The sequence below is a fragment of the Tyto alba genome, unplaced genomic scaffold (genome assembly GCF_018691265.1).
Source record: "Tyto alba isolate M040663 unplaced genomic scaffold, T.alba_DEE_v4.0 Super-Scaffold_45, whole genome shotgun sequence".
NCBI classification, from domain to species: Eukaryota; Metazoa; Chordata; class Aves; order Strigiformes; family Tytonidae; genus Tyto; species Tyto alba.
Window position 1 is genome coordinate 27,675,149 of NW_024881321.1, and position 25,187 is coordinate 27,700,335.

Consider the following 25,187-nt stretch of genomic DNA (forward strand, 5'->3'; position numbering starts at 1 on the left):
AAAACACAACAGGAAAATTTAACGTGGCAGTATGGATTGTCGTGCTACTTGAGCATAAGATTTTTTCCGTAATAAATATCAAACTGAGAAAAACCTGGCATTCCCAAAGATGGCCTAACTTCTACTTTTCTCACTTAAAAATATAATAGTTTGCCAGAATCGGGGACAATTTCTGAGATCCCTTTTCAGACCTATTTCCACCAAAACAGAAGTCCCATTTTCCCTCAGCGAAGGCTGCTGAGTCCAGATGCTTGGACTCTTACCTTGCAACACCACACAGACATAAAAATTCCTGCTGATATCAAACAGCTCCCATAATGATAATTTTCAAATCTGCTCTAAACTTCCTATCAATATTAACTCAAAATGGCGTGTGCATTACAGTTACAAAAAAAAAAAAAAAAAGGCAAAAAAAAGCACAATACTACTTTATTAACTGAAATAAAATGTCAAAGAAATAACTAAGATAAAGAAACAGCAAAAGCAGAAAATGTACCTCCTATACTTAGGAAGTCATTAAACCTATAAATGGTCTGCAGGAGTCTCTTAAAATACCTTTTTCCAATCTATTTGAGTTACAAGAACTTGTACCTCACGCAGCTCCTCATCATTGCTACAAACACTAAAATACTGAGCCATTTTCTGCTTATCCTGATACTAGTTCTGTGGTGCTACTCTGGGTAAGAGCCCTGTCACCTCAGTCATGTTTTCCATATAGACAAGCTTTATGGTGCCTGCCCATTCAGTAAGACTCAAGGAATCAGGATGTCACTGGGTCTCTGGTTTTCCCCCTGTAAGAATGCAAGAACTACTATTCATTACTTCTTTTTGACATTACACAGGGTCAGGAGCTTCATTTTTGAAACACTAAGTAATGTAATTTCCTATCAGGGTCATCAAAATACTTCTCAGCTTTATGATGAGGAGCTATCTTTATGAACCAAGGGCTTGGTGCAGCATCTCCATATACCTATATGGAATGCTTCAGTCATTGTATGTCTGTGGCTCTGTCCAAAGGAAAGTGAATTGTTGCCATAAAACCAAAGAAAAGTTGTATTATAAATTGTTTTGTTGCGACCAGTTGTTCTCATGAAACACAGCTCTTGTATTCTGTTATAGATTATTGTTGTGATCTTCAGAACACAAGGTGAAAAAAAAAAGCCTCTTGTTTGCAGGGCAATGGGCTGATCTGACACCATCTGCAATGGATGGAAGGATCTGACTTCTTTCCAGTGGGATTTGGATAAAATTGACTTTGACAAAGAGATCCATTAGGACCCAGTTTACTTTCTTTCCAATCAGGGAGTAAAATTAAAGGCATATATATAAACCCATAATTCAGCCTGCTATCTTGCAGATGTTAATTTCCTTAACACTTGTTGTACAGGAAACTTAAAAATGCCGAACTTAAATGGATATTTTTGGCATGACTTAATTCTAGTCTTTCAGGTATCATAAAAAACAGCCAGAAGATATATATGTCAGAGAAACCCATGCGTGGCCCCTCTGAGCTCTGCTGGGACGAATGTGGAGCTGCCTCAGCACAACCTTTGCACGGGAGCTGAATGGGAGTGAACTGCTGGCTGTCACCAGGCGAGCAGGGCTATTTGACAGCAGAAGATTGCATGGCGTATTTGGGGATTCCTGGACGGTGCCTGCATGACTGTACGTGGTACATATTACAAACCACTTCAGGAATCTCTTTCCAAAGGCTGTTGACCAGGACAGGAGCCGTATTTTCCTAGCTCGCAGCTCAGGAGACTGGGTGTGAACGTGGTGATCTGTGAAACTTTCAGGACTGTGGTGTCTAAAGGGTTACAACTAAAATGTCTGTAGAAAATCAGCTTTAAAATGTTATACAACAAAACATGTTATTGCTGGTATTTGACTCAGGCTTGATAATGCATTTCAGGCTAAAATATTTCTTTGATTGTCACAGAAATATGTGGAGAGCCAAGTGTTTGCTTTCAGTGTGCAGAATATATTTGGTTGCATTTCATTACCAGAGGCTAATTGTCTGAGAAACAGTTTTCACATCCAGAATTCCTGATATGGTAAAAAAAAAAAAAAAAAAAAATTCTGCTGGGAACCAAGAAGCCTTATGTTGCTGATTATTTAAGAGTGAAAGGATTAGAGTGGCAGTGAGTATGTAGGCACTTTTTTGAAAGAAATGTAGGTTAGTTCTTGGACTGACCTGGGTGCCCAGCAATCCTACCCAACACTGAAGCTAAAGCACCATGTGTGTACTGGCTGTTCGTTTATAAATACCTCAATAGCCGTTTTCAGTAAAATATGGAAATTCCTTCATTCTGTAGCTGTTCTCTGTTAGATCATTAAGCACGTCAATACTGCTGAACAATCAAATGGGGAAAAAAATGGTTTAATCTGCTTATGCTGGAGTGCTTATTTATTACAATCATTCATCAACAAGACCTGAAAAAAAAGGGGGTTGATTATATCCATTGGTTAAATACCGTGCGGTACACAAACGTGGCAAACACAAAAAAAAGATGGGCATCCTGCCTGATAAAGAATTACACTGGAAGTGAAAGGCTGACCTACAGTCAGCAAATGTTAATCATTTTTACACCAAAGTGAGTGTAACGTTTCTATAGGGAAATTACTTCAATCTGGTCAGTGCAAGGAGCAGTTTGTATAATCGGATTGCAAATAAGGTTTGATCACATTCCAGCTTAATCTACTCTCTGAGCACCATTTACAGCACTAAATCAAACACTGGGAAGCTGCAGGTGCTGCTTTACAGTCATTACACCCAAGGGGCAGGGACTTGGTAATAAACAGCAAATAAATTGAAGCACTGACTTGCCTGCTACGGGGCATTTCTAATTATCCTCTAGTTTAGCTGGAAATTGTCATGCTCTCATCACAGCCTATTTTAACTGCTGCTGAATAAGTGTGACACTTTTAGACTGAATTAACTGAGAATATGAAGAAATGCTTTCTTTTTTTTTTTTTTTTTTAAAAAATGTTGGATCTGAAGTAACTTGCTAAGATCCAAGGAGGGAGGACATTCTGTTTTCATGTCCCCATGCTGGAAGTAGAAACATAACAACTGTAAGCCTCATATATTTTAATTATGGTCTGAAGACCTACTGAAATGAACAACACTTGTCATGATAGCTCACACATATTACCAACTAGGCTGATAAGTAGGGCTGCAGCCTCCCGTGCTGTAGTTGATCCAGGATTGCTGGTGGTGGTGTTTCCCAGAAAAGCTGATCTTGAGAACGAATGGCAATTAACAAAGCCACACACTGTTGTGATATATTTAATACGTTTAAGGAGAAAGAAGGAAGATAAGAGCCCTGTCTTCTAAAAAAAATGTTGTTTGGAAATGCACAGGTAATTACAATGGTTAAAAGCTGCAAATATCTTAACCATTTGTGATAACTCCAGATCCTCCCACCCAGGTTTCATTCTAGTAATTTGTCAACACAAGTAATATTCAGGAAGAATGTTGACATAAAAAGACATCTCTGCTGGGAAGTATAGCACCATAGCAGTGAAGGTATGTAATACACCTTGATGAGAGGTGGTGTGGTGATCATTTTCAGTACTTTTAATAGGATGTGTGATATGCAGGTAGCCTGACAGCTGCAGTTATGAAGCTGTTGTATAGCTCAAACCCCAAACTAAACGGCCTTCTGTGGAGGTGGGGGAATACAACAGGGCTGATGCTAGGAAGCCTTCGAGCTCTTCCAGCTAGAAAGAAGCTAGTTGTAGCTAGCTAAGATCTCTCTACTTTAAAAAGATGTAATTGTGTAAATTTCTAAACCAGATTGAAGTCCCAATTTGTGATCATATTTTTACCCAGATGCAATACTTTTTATTAATATACTGTGAAATAAGTTCCATAACCTTTAGGTAAATTGTTCCCCCTAATATCCCCAAAGTAGTATATAGCAGGTAATAATAATGAATACAATTGGATCACAGCTTTACAAATATTCTTTTTCCACTTGCTAATGAACAAGAAACAATAGAATAATCCTTGGGTTTGGATCTTTCAGGATTTCAAACAATGAATAGCTTAAATGATATATTACAGGAAAAATGTGCAACTGCTGGTTTTACAGATCTCAGTTGTTTGCCTTTAAAGGGGGACTACGGAGGAGATAGCACTGCAGAGTGCAGCATAGCTCCTGTCATCTGAGCTGCAAATAATCTCAGCTCGCTGACCTCAACTGCCAGGCTCCAAGGAGCAAATAAGGACTGCAGGACTGCTGGGCCACAGTATTTATTTCAGCAGGGGGTAAATGGATCTTTTCTGCTGGATAAACTCAGTTACAGACTGGGATGACAGCGGAGCAGAGACTGCCCTAGTGCCCACTGAAATACTGTTGGAGTTTCTAAATCAAACAGAGGAACAGGGGCTGGACTTCTCTGGAAGCGTCTGCTTTGAGCTGTTTTATGGGAAGAATAGACTAGAATCAAGCCCAGAAGATAAAAAAAAATGTTAAAGGCCCACAAAGATTGAGATCTCTGTCTCTGTCGAATCCAGTCATTGTCCACCCACCAAGTAGGCTTCAAAACTGCATATTTATTTGTAGATGTTACCACAGGGGCACAAAGCATTATTGCCCTTAATACTTGTTTTTTTCACCCCCTCCAGATAGCTACCGTTATTTCCAGTAGCCACAACCAGGACCACTCAACGTTAGCTGGCAACTTTATTTTATTTTTTTTTTTCTTATGGAAATGCAAAGAATGTTCCTTTGTTACATGTTGATTTGGTATGGTATCTGCATTTAAAGTGCCTCCATGTTGTAGATGAGCTATGCTTTTCACATTATGTTCTTTCTTTTGGTTTTCAGGCAAATTAATTAACATGATACAGAAAAGGGAGAATACAAATGCTGAAGCCCTCACTTTAAGCCCTCATACTCTTTTGTTCTCCATTATTGCACCAAATTATTTAATTGGGTCTCTCTGATTGTGCACAGACACAGAAAAGAACACAGTCTATTGTGAGAAGCCCTACAACCATAATGCAGTATCAAATTCAATTCCCATCAAAAGTGCTTGCTGCTAAAAGCCTGTACTGTGGCTGCAGATTAATGAAGATCTGCATTGAGCAAAGTGGTGGTCGTAGAGACATTATTTTTCTCCAATAGAAGGCCTATTCTTGAAGAACAATAAAAGCATAGAAAAGCGTTAGTCTGCTTATGGATGGAAATAAATCAAAATGAATAAGAGGGTTGATGGAAATAGTCTGAAAGCAGTAGAGTGGAATTCTGAAAATACTGTTTTTGTTTTGTAAGGATTTTTTTTTCCCATAGTCTCTCAAAAATGCTGCTTGATGGAGGCTCAAAAGCCTTGGAGTGAAGGACAAATTTGAAAAATCAGAAACTAATTGCAGAAAATCAGCATTTCATAAATGCATTTTTTTCTGCAGAAATGTTGCACAGAATCTGGACTCAAAATAAGAAAATGTAAAGAAGGAAAATCAGTCATATTAACCAATACAGAAGTCTGATCCGAAGAACAACCGTAGGCTCTGAAACAGTGTTCAGTCACCTTTAGATGAACTCTTCTTTTTTCCTTCCTCTTGCCATGATTTTATACATGGTTTTTCTTTTTTCTTCTTTCAGTGTCAAAATCAACTTTGTGCTTGTTTGTGTCAGCTCTTAGGGCCAAATCCCAACATACTTAACAGCACTAAGAACATTGCCATTGACTGTAGCTGGACAAGCATGTGACCATAATACTAAGCAATTTCTTTTTAGAGCCACATGGCTGCTCCATTCATATTTATGAGTGGTATCATCTTGGCATTGCTCAGTGCTGGATGGGTTTGAACAACGAGCAGAGTACTCGGGTGAAGCAAACAGGTCACACTGCAGTCAGCGATGGAAAGTCAGTCACTGTCAGGCTGTGCAGAGAGGAGGGGACCCACAGTTTACATCACCTAAGGTCACCCACCAAGTGGAGATAGCCAGCCTAGGATGCTAAACAAGTTGAATCTCCTCTCTGTAAGTCTCTCCTCCTCCCCTTCAACTGTGTAAAAAAGCCATGGCATTTGGATTCCTGACTCGAGTGATCTCTTGGGTTTCTAAAACAATGTCAGATGAATCTGAAACAGTTATCCATTTTAAATATTTAATTTCAGTCCTTGCTTGCACTCCCAGCATCCCAGCTGTGTATACAATCACAGGTGATGCAGGGACTGAGTGCCTGATTTACGTCAGTTTACTCAGAAAGTGGTTCCACCTCTGCACTGAGGGTATACAGGCAGAAATAAGAAATCTAGAAGGACAATAGATGCCTTATTTAAACTATTTTTTACCAGGTCTTTCAGGCCCAATTCACCCACAAACCTGAAACCCTTCTTTGAGAAGAATGTTTGTTCTTCAAAGAAGTCATTGCTGGGAAAGCCAGAGCAGGAACAAAACTTTTTTCCAGAGCTGAAGCAACTGATGGGTGATTCTGTGCATTGCTGTGATTCAGAGGCCTACAGTGGCTTGTCCTCTGTGATAGACTACTCCATGTTGAATGATATTGGCCTGCTATTCAACCACTTAATTTATACAGGATAAAACAGAGCTTGTCATAGCCATTGAGTGAGAAAAGATGCAGGTTCTTCTTAACTGATAGTCAAACTATGTCCTGAACCAATGTTATAGACTTCAAGTTTCAGCAGTCACCTAAGGTTTACCTTGCTACTTGCTATGAGTTTACTGACAGTGGAAACAAAGAGCAGGTCCACTTCTTGATCTGTTTTACCCTGGATTAAGTCATGTGAAACAGCTTTGAGTTATAGTTTATAATAATTTGACGTTAGACTAAGCTCAACTCTTTCTCGTTATTCAATAGTATCTTTCAGTCTGAGCTCTGTGTAGATGAGAAGATCTTCCAGAACAGCTCCAAGGAACTGTGTTCCTCTGGCAACACATGTAGTACAACTAAACTTAAAAAACTGTCTCAGTTTTTGAAAGTTCTCAGCCCTAACACTCTGTAGCCTCTTAGAAAAGCTGTTCCTGTGCATCCAGACCTGACTGCTCTGGTTTCCAGTGTTCTGTGAAGAGGAGTATGGCTGGGAGGCACTGTAGATGTTGAGTGCGTCCAAAGGCAGGAGTACAGAAATGGATGCCAGAGGCTGGGAATACACATAGGAACAGTCTGGATATGGGCAATTGTAGCACTAATGCAGGTCTGTGGACCCTAATTAGGTGGCTTAAGATAATCACATGTTTACATTGGCTTGGGTCTGTTGTGTGCAGTCTTATGATCTTTGCACAGACTTAAGAGCTGCTAAGTATTTATGTTGAATAAAAAGACCTGAAAAAATAAGAAGGTTAGTCATAGCACACATGTTTTCTCTGGTGAAGGATTCGGTGACCATGAAATACACTGGCTATCCCACATTTCTGCATGGGCTGAAGGAGACAGCACAGGACTAGAGACCCATGCTCTTCTGGAGACACAGCTGGAGGCCATCTGGGACACTTCACAGTGCCCAAAGTGACACTTCTACACAAATGAGTGCCAACTCCTTGTCAGTGCTGTATCACAGGCCTGTGCTGTGTCAGCAAAAGGGAGCCTTCCTGGCGGGTTAGACCAGTTAAAATTGACAGAATGAACACATTTTGCAGCACAAACAAAATAAAGTATTTGGTTTATTGTTCCTTTCTTAGTTAGTTCCCTCTTACTTATCATCAGCCTCTCTTTCTGTTGGCTGATGATAGCAATCTAGATGAAGTCTGGCTTTTAGGCAGCATTGATGCTTACCATCCCCTGCATCACCATCCTCTCCCCAGATACCTTGGTGGATCTTACCCTGAGGTCTGTGAGGCAAACTCTGCTGTTGGGAGGGGGATGTGCTGCGCAGGTAGTGCTGCTCCTGGGTGTTCATCAGCAAGTGCAGTGTGGACTCAGTAGCCTAAAACTGCTTGGGGCTGAGACAGTCCCAAGTGCTCAGAAACTGACTTATTCCCTCATCTCCAGAGGAACAGTGTTTTCTTGCACCCAAGAGCCGCCTGGAAATGATCCTGAGCAGCCTCAAATGGGAAAAGAAATAGAGGAGCCACTCACTGTGTTTCTTTCTAAGGTTGCCAGGCTGCAGGTTGCAATGAATCCAGTTTTTGGTATGATACCCCTTCTCATTTTTCAGATTAGCTCCCCAGCACTGTCAGGTAAAAACTGACTTGAACAGTGGTATGTCTCATCCCATGAAACTTTATGGTTCCTTTTCTTTTGAATTTTTACAGATGGTAAAACACTAGAAAGGAGATCATAAACTGCCACCCAGCCTGTGCCAGCAGAAAGGGCACCAGGTGTGGGAGAGGGCTTTGTGACGTTGCAAGGAGAGGACTCTATGGCACTGTTAAGGGGTGAGTCCCTGGTCTGAGCCCTGTTACCTGTAGTAGCTACAAAACATCTGCCTGTTGGCCTTGTAGGGATGTGACCAGCTGCAAGGGCTGACTATGGCTCCTCAGGGCTGTGCTCCTGTCCACATTAGGTCACATGGAGTTTATAATCCACATAAGCCATGTCATATTAATTAATTACTTTGGACAGTAGTATGCATGTGGTAACTGATTCTATGTCTGACATTTAAATACTTCTGCTGAACCCAAACACAGGACTAATAAAAGACCAAATGGAAGTTCTTTGCTCAGCTTGTTTGATCAGACAAGAAAGCAAACTAAACAAAGTTGGACAAAAGTATATTGAGCTCAAACATAGCTCCCTCACCATCTTGTTCAAATCATGGACATTTGCTAGGAAATAGTGGTGTAAAACAACACTTAAAGATTTATACACCGGCTTTTATCCTAGCAAAATGAAGGTACAAGTGAAAATCCACCCCATACTGGGAGAGAACCTCTAGCCTTTGCTGCAGCCTAACTAATCTCACCACACCAAGTACTTGAACATTGCATTTCTGCTATCAAATTATCTTGCCATGAATTCTTCAGTAGGTCTTCTAAGCTGCAGGATTTGAGGACTAACACCTAAAGTTTCTCATCAGGTAATTCCTTTCCTGAGCAAAACTTCCCTCAATAAATGCTGCAAGCATCTCGTGCCTGTACGGTCTTTGAAACACCTGTCTCTTGCAACAAAGGCACTTTAGACATAGTGAGCTTTGCACTGTGTTATAACTTTCATATTACCCCTTGCACAGCCATTTTACTTCAGCTGCATGCTGTGTATCATTCATTGCGAGTTTACTTAATTCTCTGGATTCATAGCTGATGCTCTCTGGACCATAAAATTTCAGCTGCAAAACCAGAACATCTCATTATTTCTGAAATATCGAGCTTGTATCTTCTTGATAAATAATTCCTACTAGTATAATGTATCAGACTAAAACATATTTTCTGAGGCCAGTGAGGTTAAAGCGGCAATCTCACCTTTTTTAATTTTTTTGCCCTGAAGACAGTGATTTCCATATATAGAGTGACCCCGGTTTGTGTTGAACATGGGGAATGAGGATGAAGCATGAAACGACACATATTGCTGTCAGAGATTTGAAATGAGGCCTGCTAACCTGTAGGCAGCCTTACAGGACTAATCAGTCCCTCACATTACCAATGTATTCAGATTGCTGCATGCGGCAGCCAGCAATGGCCGGGGAAGTTTTCTTTTTTTATCACTGCCATTGACAAACATTACATTTTAATGCAATTCTCCCCTTCCATCCACCGTCTAAAAAAAAAATCTTTTGACACCATATCTCTGAGACACTGGTCTCATCTGGTTTCCTTGATGCTTGAAGAGTGGGTGCGACTGTGTTGATTTGCTTTTGAATATACATTAGTCAGCAGTGCTTAAACAGCCGATAACATTTTTTTACTCTTGTAGCCGACAACATAAACTCTTTTGAATTCATCTTGTTTCTTAAACTTTGCCTCTGAAGTTTACAGTAGCCCAAGACACCTGAGCTGAGTCTGTTTGGAAATGTTGGAAGGTGTGTGAGCAGGAATGAAAGCCAGAGCCTTTCTTTTGCTTGTGAGATTTTTCTTTTTTATAGTATTCTAAGCATCGGTCAAAGCATTAGCAAAAAAGCCTCTTGAATCCATAAAGTCCTGACTTTCCCGCTCAGAGCACACACCCAGCAAAGACTGGTTTTCCTCTTTTGTAAGACAGAAGTTTCAATGCTGAACAAATGCAATTTAAGTATACTCTTTCAGAACACTGTTTTACTAAGTGCTATTTCATCTACAGGCAGTGGTATTTATTGTGTTCTTGGTATTATGTGATGACTCTACATTTCAAGGTTTTGTCCAGGGAGATCAAAGCAGAAAAGGATAGAAAAAAATCCACTAAAAGTCCTAGCGAGTAGTAGCCACACAGTATGTGAATAGCTTCAAATGAGGATTATGTTACCAGGCTTTTGGTGTGGAAAAAGGCATGGTAGGAAGAGCTGGGCCAAAGGCACAGGCCATACTCCCCTCTAGTCCCAGTCCAAGCAGAAATCCACCTGGAAATGTACTTTATCACTCGGCATGCTAATCCCTCTCCTTGGATTCCTCCACCCCTTCTGAAGGATTTCTGGCAGTCCTGGGATCTGTGAAGGTTGCTCACTGATACTGTTTTGGAGCTAAGAGCAAACATGTGAAACATGTAGCAAGGAGGAAGAGGAGGCATCTGTGCCGAGGCCTGAAACGTCATCTGCATGCTTAGCATCTCCAGCACTAGACCCCCTGTCTCAGCCTCCTGCCTCTCATTACTTCATGTCCACAGGTCCCTCAAAACATGGGTTTTGCTCCTGTTCAGCTCCTAACACTCCTCCTGCAGGAATAAAGCAGTGGTGTTCTCTGCCCCTGCCTCAGCAAGTTTTCCTGGCACTTTCTCCCTCTTTGGGATTCTTTGTACGAGAGGAACAGTGGAGCTTACATCACAGTTTGTTATGTTTGGTTATGGGCTTGCTTTGAGGATCAGTGCCATAAACTAAAACCAACAGTAAGAAGAAAAATCCATGCCTTCAGTCTCTGGTATCCATAATGCTAAACATTTTCTGAAGGACGTTTTGCACCCCTCATCCTCAGAGGGTGCTACTGCATGATGGCTCAGGATGAGGTGATCCACCCTCTCTCCCCACCCTGGGCTGTGCATTCCTTTCCCCTCCCTTCTTCTGGCACCAGCGCTCATCTGAACCTCTAGTGAGCTAGCTCTAGGCACAAAACTAGCCAAAATCTAGCTCAGGATTAAAAAAAATAATGAATGGAAGCTTAAAACTGTTGCAGAACCTGATCTTAAATATGCTCAGCAGCTCTTGGAGATAATGAGCATCCCACAGGTTCAGACCCAACCTTGTCTCATTCTGGAAAAAAAGGAGATGAGAAGGAGATATGCTAGCCTGGAACAGTGATTCCCCAATTCAGTGAGTCTATAGTGCATCCTTCAGCACGGCGCAGGGGTGCTCCAGCCTGCTCCAGGAAGAGCAGTTCTGGAAATGTCAGTGGTCACATCAGCACAGTGCCTTAGCCTGGTGAGCCCTGCTGATGGGAGGTCAAGTCTGTAACTCCGACCTGGCACCAGCGGGCCAGCCAAGGCTACACCAGGTCACAGGTCTCCCTGAGGTGCTACATACCCGCCAGCCCTGTGGGGACTTGTTGGACGTGTTGGATGCTTTGGATGGCACCGCTCATGGGTGTGTGGGCAATCACACTGAGCACTGGACCTCTCTGGGGATTAGCCACTACAGAGAGCCAGTCACCCTGCAGATGCTCCACCAGATGCTCCTCAAGCTCACAGCCTCAGCATGGAGATCAAACCCCCACCTTGTCATTATGTGTCATTTCTCAGCACTTCTTTCCTTCTCAGAAGGATTTACCTGGAGGCTCAATTTGCCACAAAACTCAAAAGCAGCTCTGGGGAAATGTCTACTCCTCATGAAACAGAAAAAGAGAAAGTTCCCACTGAGGTTTTACATGGGTGTTATTTTTCCCCTTGTGTAATGTATGCAGTTGAACTGATTTTTTTTTTTTCCTTGAAATAAAAGAGCTTCAAAGGGAATTTAAATAAATAAATAAGCTTGATGAAGTGATAGAATTTTTCTGGAGGAGAGATCATCGGCAAATTCATTTTAAAATTTTTTTTTCAAACCATGGCATCTTGTTTTTAAAAAGATGTTTGAAGTCTTTGAATTTGCCCCTTGGACCCATTTAAATCTATTTTCTAATCCCTTAGTCTCTATAATCACATGAAACCTCTATTTTGGTATTATCATTTGAGTCCTAAGTATTTGCCAAATGCATACTATATCATCAAATATTTGTCATATAGTTGTGATTAAGATGTAGAGCCCTCAAAAGAGGTTGATACCAGTTTAAACAACTTTGGAGTAAATTAAAGGATTTAAGGGATTAGAAAAGAGATAACAGATGTTAAATGTGTACAGATTTTTTTTTTTTAAGTTTCATTGATTTTTAAATACCTGCCAAAAATAATGAAATATAGAAGGTGTCCTCACATGTTATATTTGCAATTTCCATTCTCCTGCATGTGAAAACAAAAATCAGGCACCCCTGTCACTATTCGGCGGGGTATTTTACCTCCAAACTCCACCATTCAAACTCTCGATGAAGTTGATCTCTCTCCAATGAGGCAGAAACCAGACCCGCATGCTCCCAGTCCCCATGATCCAGACTAGGGAGCCAAAAATGTCCTCTGCAGCTGGAGTGTTCATGTTCATCCTCCTTTAAATAAAGGATCCAGGCATCAACTCACCCCAGCTGCGCTGGCTCTTTGCTGTGTTGGGTGCCACAGAGGCCCTTCCCTGGAGCTGGAAACAGGGAAAGGTGGAGGGTAGGATGGAGGGAAATGACTGGGTCTCACCTGGGATGGCACTGGGCCACAACTTGGGCACATTGTTGTGTGTGGGAGCTGGGCAATGCTTCTGGGGGGTGAAGGAGCCATTAAAAACTAGACAGGGTTTCATTCAGTGTCCTTGGTGCAGGTTACTCTTTTGTCAAATTAGTGGGGCGTTATCTCAGAAAGAGAGTTCAAGTCAGGGGCCTTGATTTATCTCAGAAATCTAAAATTTTAAAAGCTTGTACAAAAGCTTCTTGCCACAGGTTTCATTTTACCCATGTGGCGAAGTGGGGTTTCCAACACCGAGAGAGCTTCTCTCAGCCACACAAGTAAGGCAGCTCTTCTAGTTCAGTCACTCAGCAGATTAAGAGTTATCATTATATCTTATGGCAGGATCTATCATGTGAGGGATGCTATTGCAGAAATACCACGTGAATAGTTCTTATCCTAACATGCCTAGAATCTAAAAAGGCAAGTAGAAATAACTGTGCAAAGGGTACCTTGTTGCAGCAAATGGTGACTGAGCATGCTTGCACAGACTTTCTTGGATTTGTCTTTCAAGGATTTTTCTTGGATGACTAGAATGAGGATCCTGACAGAGCTGCTGTACCATTGAACACAATCCAAGGCAAGAGCTGAGCACTTTTGAAATTGGAAATAAAGTTCTTGCCTGGCAGCAGCTGGAAATGTGTAAGACCACACCTGAAATGGTGTGTTTATACCAGGTGCTGTTTTACAAGATGGGCATTGGAGCGGTAGAAACAGAGCAGAAAAGGGCAACGAGTATGAGAGTAGGCCTCAGGTGTTTCAGCAGGGAAGGGAAGTTAAGAAAACATGCTGCATTTGTTGCAAAAGAGGAGGCAGACAAAAAGGACTGTGCAATGCCTGGGATGCTGAGGAGTGGCGAAAAACTGGATGCCAAGGATGTGAGAATGAAACAAAAAGCTGGAGGAAGAGAAGACAAGATTTTCACAATGTTTCTGCACACTCTCTCCCTATAGAGGGTAATTAGTATGAGGAACACAATAACCCACAATCATCAGGCAGCCCTGGATGTGTTTACAACACAATGGTTTACTGCATTGGCAGGAGAAGCTGCAAAGCCTCTTGGAAACCCCCTTGTTAAAATTCTCCCACCAAAGTGAGGGTTATATGACAGTGATAAAATCAAAAAAGCTAAGACACAAAATGCATTTCAATTAACAAGGGACATAAGAGGCAACCAAAAGAAGTTCTCCAACACAACAGAAATAAAAGGAGAATAAAGAGAAGTATAACACCCATTAGTAAAAGGCAAAGGAGAGCAAATAAGCAATGAGGCAGAGCAAACTGAAGTGTTCAACATCTTATTTAACTATGCTATGCCCCCCCCCCCCCCACCCCTCCAAAAGGCAAATTGTGTCTAGTTATTTATCGCAATTAATTTTTGGGAAGAAACAGGAACTCCAGCCAGGATAACAAAACCAGGTTGCATTGCAGAATAATTCTGTTGGGTAAATAGTCAAGCTGAAAGGGACACAGTTCATGCTTTAGCACCAGAGAAATGATTTGCAGTCACCCACGAGGCAATACTGAGCAACAAACAGGACAAATGATGGTACCCACCGTTGGATGCAATGGTTACACTGAACTGAGATTTTGGACTCCTAGGCTGGGCTCTGGTCTTTGCACTGGTCAGGCAGTTAGGCGTAGAAGTGCTGAAGTTCTTTATTAGGCCTAGCTCACTGCCCCTATTTTTGCTACTAAACTAACTTCCTAGGTTTATGGGATAGTCACACAAACAAGTTACTGTGAGGCAGAAGGAGGTGTGAACCTGCGTAAGTCAACCGCCCTGCAATAACAGCCAGTGCACCAGTTCTTACTGTGGGATACATGTAGGAGAGTTTCCTCCTCAGCAAGTAAATGAGGGGTAAACAACCAGCCTAGAGAGGGAGAATTTACTGTGGGGAATGGAGCAAATAAAGCAAGCCAGCTTTGAGGCACATTCACACTTTAGCTAGCCAGCAGTAATTACTTCCCGTATTCATATCAGCGCTAGGATGCAGAGAAATATTTCTGAAGGACATATTTTTCCCTTTTGTGTTCAATAGGCTGTACTTTAAGACATGGCCTGTCAAAAGAACCACATGGCTTAATTGGTCTCCCAAGGCTGTGTGCCTTCATTCCTTGATTATGGTTACAAGTGAGCATTTAACTGGTAACATGAGTTACTTGACTAGGGCACCACAGCAGAAGGGAGTGGAAGGTGTGAGAATACAGACAAAATCTTCTGGAGAGCCTTGAGTAAAATACCAGAACTGCACTTTGAATACAGAAAAGAGAAAAATAAGCACTGAGACTGATTTCCAAGCCAAGTGACTTGGTAGTCAAGACCAATACACTTTGGACTGCACCCTAAGGAAGATACATAGAGTAGTGTGTTGGAGGTCTTTTACTCTGTACACTTTGGACAAATCTACCTTATTAAACTCATATTTAAAAAGACCTTTCAGACTTCTGTAATCTGTTTTTCCCCACTCCCCCCACCCCATGCCCCAGGTCGCAGTGATATTATTTCCGAAGACTAAGTAAAAGCCTTGCACTTTTGTTGTGATGCATCCTGGACAATCTGCTGTCAAAATCAGTCACCAAGAGCTCTTTCTGGTGGTAGACAGTGGAGCCATCAAGGTCTTTTGGAGCTCCTCTGTGGGAGCAGAGCATCGTTTTCTTCATTTCTAGCCAGAAGCAGGCAGCTAGTGATTGCAGCACCTTCTTCTACAAGAGGAGGCCAATAGCTCACGGAAGGGGCCAGCGAAGCAGAAAGCTGTGTGCTGCCACCCAGGACGTTTGGGCTCAGGCAAATGAGCATGGGGGAGCCTGGGGTGAGCTGGGTGCCGAGTCTGACGTGGCAGCTGCTGGAGATCTGGCCAGAGGGGTCGAGGGAGCTCAGGGGGAGGCAGCCACCTCTATCCAGGCAGAGCAACAGCTCCCCAGGCTCTGCCAGCGTAGGCACCCAGCTCCTGGGCAGACACCCCAGTGTGAACACCTCTCTTGGGACATAAATCCCATTCCTCTGGCTGCGGTGCGCTGCGCCCTGTCCCAGGTTGTGCTCATGCAAGGACAGCCCCTTTCAGCCTCCCTCACAGTGCCTATTTCTCTCTTCTCACCCTGCTAGTGTCAGAGGGAGCCTTTCTATTGATTTCAGCAGATGAGGAAACAGGACTTGAAAGAACAAATCTACCAGCAAAGACTCCATACTAGCTAGTGTGGGACAATTTGAAGGATGTTGTTTGTTAGAGCAATGCCTCGCAGGTGAGCTGTGCTCCATGGACTTTCTACAACCCTAACTAAATACTGTCATGCTTCCCAAATATTACACCCTGACCTGATCAGATTTGTTGGTTATGGCTCTCTTGTTTAGTTATCCCTTTGTAAACCAATGATGCCTGTAAATTTAGGTGGAGGTGGCGACAACAATCTTTTGCATAATGTTGGGAAAAAAAAATGCACCAGCCCCTGGTGATCTGCCTGGGTAGTTTGTTTTATTGGATTTTGTGATATTGAGATGGTTTGGCAACTGTTGGCCTGTCAGATTGAGAGGTCACTCACCAGCCTCCATCATAGATTTAAAGGCACTGCAAGGAAACTCCTTGTGTCAATTTGACTCAATTTGCAAACTAATGAGTTAAGCCCTCCCAATGTGTTTAGGGTCAGCTCAGATCTATTTGGGAAATGTTTGACTATTAGCATTTAAAGCTTCAGATGTGCCAAGCCCCATTTCCCCCTCCTGCTCCCCAGCCCTCTCCAGGTTGCTCCCTCCTTTAATTTCCCTGCAGGTTTTAGAAAGGATGCATTAAATTAAAATCACTAGCTGTTTTGTGAGCAGTCTTTTGTGACCAGTAATGAATGTAATGAGTGAAAAAGGATAGGGAAAACAGGATGATTAAATGATGCTGGGCTGTTTTTCACCCAGCAGTTTGCAATGTGACACAAATGGACAATTGGGGCTTTTCTTTTCCCATTAATTTGTATCTGTGTTTGCACTTGTCACATAAAAAACAGACTATTTACTAAAACATGAGGTAGGTAACAGATGCCACCTCCTTTGGAGCTGAACCTGATTGACCTTCTGTCTGATAGTACAGTTGTGCAATGTTATTTTGGATTTTCTTGACATTGGACACAGCCCCAAGCACTGTGACAGCTAGACTTCATTCTCATGTGCCTTTAGAAGGACTGGTATCTTGCCTTTTGTGCTTATTGTGTTTCATAAAAATACAGGGATCATTTTGAAACATTTTTCTTACCAGCACTGAAATGTAGTCAGGATTCAGGTGTTTTTCAAACTGCAGGCAGAACTAAGAGCTTTCCTTCCTAAGACGCATGTTGGGATTTTTCCATGATAGATATTAATCAAAAGCTTTAGCAATTAATCATTTTCTGAGCCAGGGTGTTCTGTGTGTGTGTGTGCATGTGTCTGTGTGTGTGTTGATTAAACCAAGTATTCAGATCTGAAGTCCTCGGATATCTATGTTCATTAGACTGTTTTGGGACTATCCCGAGAAACAATTTCTGTCTACTCCAAATATATCAGATTCCTTTTTACTGTTTTCTCATTCCTATGAATCCCACAGAACATCCCACAGCATGGGAACAGTCCAGATTCAGTACCCTAACCAAAGCAAAGCCCGTACAACTGTATGTACACAATTTAAAAGTGAGGCGGTGTTGTATCTTGATAGGATTTGCACTGCGGGTTTAGGCAGGAGTGGATCTAGAGTACTTGGTAAATACCCTGTGATACAGCCCTGACTGAAGTCTTGGAAATGAACATCATAACGACTAAATGAAAATGTATAAAATTAAGTCTGTGGGAGCAAGGGCAAGCTCCATCCAGTGTTTCACTAAATGTATATGTATAATGGGTGCTCTTGTCACTGCTAGGGACCTAACAGGAGTCTGAATCAAGAACTGGACTGGCTGAAGCAATCTACTGTCAAGGTCAAAATCCATACAGAGCTCTTTTGCAATAATTCTCATGGGGACACAGAATGGTAGCATTTAATTCAGAATTAGCAGAAATAAGCTGAAGCCGGCCAGAGTGTAACAGATTTTAAAAATGAACTTGGATCCACAAAGAAATCAGGTCTTTTTAAGATGATTTTTTACAGCTGCTGCATCATGTGAAATGACAGGTCCTGTAGCTCCGATGAGGCAGTAACAAGAGTCATCATTGCCAGAGACAAGTGACACATGCAGTCAGCCGCAATACTTTAGCAACAGGCAACCTTATCCTACTATTAAGTAAACTCTTCATCCAATTTCCATTTCAATTTTATAGTTGCTGCCGACACAAGTCATTAAAATGCACAAGCTAGCTTCACAATTATTCATTCAAATAACACTTAAAACTGTAAGGGGTATTCTTGCTCTTGAACTTGCAGAGCTGCCATCCACACCTCACTGAAATGCTCCTTGAAAAACACGCTGATGAGAAAGTGGCCTTTCCATCCTGATTCACCTCTGCTTAAAGACCTGTTTCTGTTCACAGGAGGAAAATGAAGTCTCATGCAAATAAGGTAACAACGGTAAATACTTTTTGTTTTGTTTTTATTGAATGGGAAAACAAACTTTAATTTGAATACTAAACCATCCAGAATATCTAGCTGAAAACATGTTTTTATTATTTACATTCCTAGGTTTGGCTTGTTATGCTACTGGCATATCTATTCATATCTCTTGCAATATTTTTTCATTTCATATATTAATATTTAATATTCTTTATACATTGTTCAACCTTAATGGTTGTCTAATTTCTGTTTTTCATCCACAGAGAAGCTATTAATTTATGAGCATATAGGGCAGTAAGTAATAATTTGCATGAATGCCTTGAGCAGATATGCTTCCATAGGCCTCCCATAGCATAGACTTTGGAAAGGGTGATACCATCTATTGGCCAAGCTTCAATGAACACTCTTTACAAGAAGAATAAGAAAAAAAGTTTTTTAATCCATAAAGAAGTCTACTAAGTGAAAAATCAAGAGAGATGACAGGAACTGGATTGTTCCTAGGGTTTGTTTGGCTTTTTTTCCCTTTATTAATGTGTTAAATATATTCCTGTGGTTTAGAAAGCATCACAGAAACTGAAGTTTTCTGTACATCTTCAGGATTTACAATGAGCATTAAAAAAGATTCTCAAAAACTGGCTGGCCTGCAGGGACATCCCCTCTCCTGGTGTTCCCAGCCACAGTCTGGGACTCTCTTTTCAGAAGGTCAGTGATAATTTACACCCTGTGGTAAGACTAACTTCTGAGTCCGTCTTCCACAGACAGATGTCAATGTAAAGCACTAATAATGTTTGCCATATATTACTGTCCCAAAAAGACGCAAATGAAGCAAATAATAGAATTTATTTTGCATTCTGTTGAGTATGGGGTGGAGAAAAAACACTGTTGGTTAAGTGCTTGTCTTCTGTCTTCACATACAGCTCATTAGAGCATGTGAAGCTACTTGCTCTGAATAATTTCATGAATACAAAACATTTTTGATGGTAGACCTTTCTACTAGACAGTAGACTCAAGCAAATTTTAAAATTTTTGCAGGTACACAACATCAACATCATTTTCTATGTGAAAGCATTGAAACTTTGACTTCAACTTGTTTAAGCCACCAAGTTCTGACTTCATTTATTCAGTGCAATCCTATATTGCAACTTGACATTAAAAATTTTAATTGAACATTAGAAAAGGTCTGAATACATTGATACAATAAATTGCTACAATAAAATATCTCCATGACTTGATATTGCAGTGTGATCAAAGCACATTTCAAAATGTTGGGCTTCCTTTTGGAAGGGAAAGCCTATATTTTGACAAAGTTTTTCTGAAAAGTTGGAGCTCTCTAGTGTAGGTACAACTGAGTAGAGTCCTGCAACCACCAGAGACCACCCAACACCATGCAGAGATAGGAAAGGAAGAAAGTGCCTGGTGGCTGACAGGTATCATCCAAGGGTTGTTCCAGTGTATTTTCCCATAATATTCTGTTTAGGCAGAGGAGCTGATCTGTGAATTTCTCCTTCCATTTTAAGAATAGAAAAAGTGTCCTGTCACCAAGCAGAAGTTACTGCAGAATTCCCTGCAAAACATCTTCTTTGCCAACAGGCATTTCCAGAGCCTTCATTTAAAGACATTTTCTGGTATGTCTGGACTCCATATTTTATGTGGAGTTCACAAAAATAAAACAACAATGCACGTGCATTTAATCTCGGCTTGGTTTGCTGCAAGAGTGCATTCAAGCAAAATCATGTGCATCTTTTTCTTCACTCATCTACTATTCACATGTAGTGACAATGCCAGTTCAATTAGACTCAATGACCTGATGGTCTGGCTGTGTGCAGCAGGTTTTCACTGTTTGCCTGGCTCATCCCAGACTGCTGTATTGACACATGTTATCTGCTAGGTGTACCCCCTTGTCTCCACTTGAGACAAAAGTGTGTAGAGAACAAGACTCATGCTCCTTCTCGCAGTCTCTTTCTCTCTGTAATAAGAGGATGTTTGTTAACTTCCTTTCCCAGATCTTTTAACCCAATTTTCCTGGCATTTGTGCAGTGGGAGAGTGTAGAAGTCCAGAAGTAAAGGTTTGATTTAGTTAATTATGTGGGTCTGCCTGGTCTCTCACTGCACTGAGAGAGGGTTCACCACTTTCCAAAGGTACAGCACTGCTGATTCTGACATTTTGCCTGACTGGAAGTTCATTATTAAATGATACTTAAATATGTTTAAGACACATTTTTTTTTCCCTTATTGTTTCTTATTGTCTGAATTGTAAAAAAGAAGTAGTACATGGTGTAAAATGCAGTTGATGGAAAAATATCAAATGAAAATTTATCCTCAGTAATTTTCTACTCAATTTCCATGGTTGAAGAACTAAAACTCTAATATTAAAGTTCTAAATTAAGCTGTGTATATCAGTGTACTAATAGTACTTGGTAGCATGTATAATAATCTGTCACATTGCTTTTCCAACTAATTATTAATGAATTAATGAAAGGGTTTCACTGGTTTTGTACTGTGTAACATAATGAGATATACAGTATTTAAGGCTTTCAAAGATTTAGGACTCTATTAATGAAAAATAATTATTATCCTACAATAGTAATTAAGTGTAATTTGCATGGAACTAACATTTTCTAATCCGTAAACATTAACGATGTCAACAGTTCCTCGTGGAGCTGTTAACCGCTCTGCAACATTTTTTAAAGGAAGGTGAGTGGGCTAATGCGCTGGCAAAGAGGGATGTGGTTCAGAAAACCTGATAAGAGCATCTAGGCAGATAGGAAGAAGGCTCCTGGGCAGATCTGAAGAGGCACATTGGTGCCTACAGATGCCTACCTGCAGCTTTAGGTGCCTAAATACCCCAGGTCCTTGGATTTAGGTGAAATGCAAAAACAGGACGATGCATACGCCAGGAGTGATTTGCAAGATGAAAAGCGAAGCTGCCTTTTGCACACGTATGGATCCTGGGGACTTGGCAGAGCCTTTTCTAGTGCCATAAAGGGCCATCTGAGAGCAGCACTAAAGGCAGGTTCTGGAATGGGATCGATTTACTGGGGCTTATCAAGCTGGTTATTAAGCAGTTTGCTTTTGCTGAGGTTTTCCCAGGAACACCCTACCTTGTCCCTACTGCAGGCTGAGAGTACATCCCATGTCATTTATGGTGGCGCACTTGAGAGGCAGCAAAATGTTGAACTGCTGTAAGTTGTTGGTGGTGTTCATGTACTAGTTGACATCAAATTACAAAGAATATAAACTACAATTTTACTTCTGTTTTGACACACCCAAGAGTCACTCTCTTCATATCACTGCTTTTCTACACAGGCATGCCAAATGAACATCACTTTTGCCTGTATCCCCTGGATTGAACCCACATGCAGAGTCATGAATAGCACCCACAGATCATGTTTGCAGGGCTTCTCTGTGACCTAGCAGATAGTAGATGGCATAAACTACTACAAGCAGCTGGAGTTTTTTTCTTCTTTCTGCATGTCTGGGTGATAAAGAAGAGCAAATCTTACTTCTGCCAGTTACTCAAAATATTAATGTTCTGTTTTGTGGATAGGAAAGTCTAGAAACAGTGAGCTACAGAGTTTTAAAAAATATTCCCTATCTTCTTTTTTTGACATGCAATTTTGAAGACCTAAAATTTACAAATGTTACCATAGAAAAGCTTGAGATTATAAATCAGGAATGAAAGAGAACGTGGCAATGAGTGGCAAGAAGATGGAGGGTGTCTCTGGAGCTATGGAACTTATGGGTCATGTAAAACAGGTCCTACTCCAGCTATGCTCCATGCTTGCTATTCAACCTTAGGCAAAACTGTACTCTCTAAGCCTACAGAGACCAATACACTTTAAATTGCATTGTCAGTGGTTGAATGCTTGACTATACCCTATAAGGCTGTTTTAGTATTTTGGAGACTTGTGTGCAGTTTTGAAGGCATCACTGATTTATAACCATGTGACACACTGCAAAGAGTATTTGCAAAGGTCAAATTAATAACTGACAGGAAGGCCACTGGAACAGAAGACTGAATAGAATTTGTGATTTTATAATCTTGTGATATGTTAATTTTATGCCTTTTATCTATGTGCATTTTATTAACAGACAACACTATGTTTGCCTCACCACTTCCTCAGTGAGAATTGCATGATGAGGGAAGAAGAGAAGGCTATAGGAGGTTGGGAGGTTGATTTAATTTCTTAGCTATAATTCAAGGTGGATTAGAAAATAGCTTGTGAATTGATTTTCCCTGAACTTTCAAAGTAAGTTTTACAGCCTTAGAGTGAAGATCTGAAATCATTTAATAAGGAGAAAGAACAGGAATAAACAATTTAACCAGTTTTAAGGTGGATTTAACTAAAACAGTCTCTCTTCCTTAGTCTCCTGGGCTTTTTTTATGACCTACCTCCTGCTTTTACAGCTTGTTGGTGTTATGTTTGCTTAGCCTCATTCCCCACATCCATCAGGGCCCTCACACAAACTGAACTCAGGAAAGGACATTTGCATGCTGTCCTCTACCCCCTTCCTACATTGTGCTGATAATCTGGGATCCTTCCAGCACCTTTTGTCATCACTCCTAGGATGCTGCTTCTTCCTCCCTGCTCGTCTACCCTCTGACCTCTTTATCAGTCAGAAAGTCAATTTGTGTGTATAAACTGATATAGTAAAAAGGTTGCTCTCAGTTTTCTGGAACAAATTTTTTCATACATTTTAATCAATGTCTACTTTAATCCTCTTAAAAAAAATAATCTTCTATTCTGTATAAGGGGAACAAAACAAAACAGAAAAAAAAAAGTAGTCTTTAGCAGCTAAATCTTTTACATATCTATATATGTGATTGGCCAGATTAGTTTTTTTAAAAAAACCTTCTTAAATTTCAAACAATCAAGAATAAAAATGTGATCTCCCTAAAGTTTTGTGTGTTTCATCCTCTATCTCCAAATGATTTTTAACCAAACTTTCCAGAAAAAGAAATCTCTTCTGGGACTTGATGCAACATAAATCAATTAAGGGCCTTTATTCCAGAGTGTCCAAGTGGGGAAGTCCAGATGTATCCAATGAATATTTGACTGTAGCTTTCACTATATTATAGCTGTGGTCCCTGCAAAACATACAGTTATCATCTGATAGACAGGAACTATTTCCATATTATATACACTGTTCTTGTAAACTCTGTGTCGTATGAATGTACAGCAAACCATAAATTTGCTGATATGTATTTTATAACATAAACTTCAATTTTAAACTTGTTCATCAACATCAGCTGACACTGTTGTTTCCATTTTCCTCTTTCTACTTGTGTTTGAAAGGAGACACTGAAGCTAATAAGAGGAAACTGCCTCCACATCTCATCCATCATCCAGCCTCTGCTTCCACTTACGTCGGTATGAACCCAAAGGCACTGTGAGACCAGCAGCAGGGCTAACACCGTTTTGCACAGTTGGAGAGACCAGCATGCTCTGCTCCTTCAGGGCTGTGATTTGACTCCCTCAGATGGAGAATTTGGATGCAGATGCGAGCATGCACATCTGTACTGATGAGCAGGATCGATGAGAGCATTAATTCCCCCAGTTGTTTAATGCAGTGGACATGTTTCTCTAGAGACCTGAGTTCAAATTCAATTTAGATGACAAGGCAAAGTTATGGTGGCCATTTTTTTTCATCCCAAGGAGATATCTATCAACCTCCAGCTACCATGACATAATTGGCAATATCTTCTCAGGACAAATCAGGTCTGAGATTGATAAGGACTGCTGGGCACTGAACCTTGAACCAGGGCTGCCTGCACCATTCCTTACTCAGACTGGTACTGCTAGTTCCATATGAGCATGAAATTCACATACAATGCCTAAAAAGAATAGTTTAATTAAAATCAGAGATTATATCTGCTGGAGGGGTTCAAACCTACGTCCACATTGATGACAGGAATTCTTCTGTCAATTTTAAAAGAGATCTGGAGCCCAAATAATTTAAGCCAGTCATTTTCCAAAACAACCTACTAACTTTTAAGGTGTCCATACTTTAACTGCTGAAATGCATAGAAACGTGTTCCTAACCTCAGTTCCCTGGTCATGTGCACTGGGGATTTGACAACACATTTGAATGTAGACCTGCATGTAGTTTGAATATAACTTTCTTTTTGGTGGGCCCCAGGGCAAAGGAAGGGGAAGAGGTGAACATGTGCATGGCTCCTTCTGCAGGCAGAACTCCAGGATGTATGCCCAGCTCCAAAACCAGGAGCAGCTCCCATCTTTGAGGCCATCTCACTGTTTCAATTTAGGAATGACTGTAGTGCTGACACCCTAAAAAATTTTGAGTGTGATGTTCAAGTCCTTTGTATCAATCCCTGTTATGGAGATGCTGAGCGTTTCCTAAACCAAGCAAGCTGCTAAAGCAAACAATGAAGGGGTTTGGGCTCACCTCAGGTTGCAGAATTTTCCTTTCTTTTAAGAGGTAACTTGAATACTCATCCTTCTTACACTCAGCCCATATCCCAGATGCAGTTGTGGCTCTGCTCATCATTACTGCACCAACACTCAATGTCAACCTCTGCGTGAATGGAGCCAAGCAGGGAGGGGAGAAAGTTTACCTCCTTGAGTTTCACACTTTCAGCAGTACATGTTAAAAAAACATGTTTTATTCACTATTCGCATGTGGAGAGACTTTCAAAGGAGTCTTAGCATATACTAGCAACAAAATTTAATCTTCAGCATTCAGCTCCCCCTCCAAATGAAGGACTATGTCATCTCTGGGTTCAAGAATACTAGAAGATGTGAATTCTTAGCTCTAACTAAAAAGGACATTTCCCACCTAGTCTCTGTTTCAATGTACAGGGGTTGTGCTTAGCGATTCAGTAAGACCACCTTGACA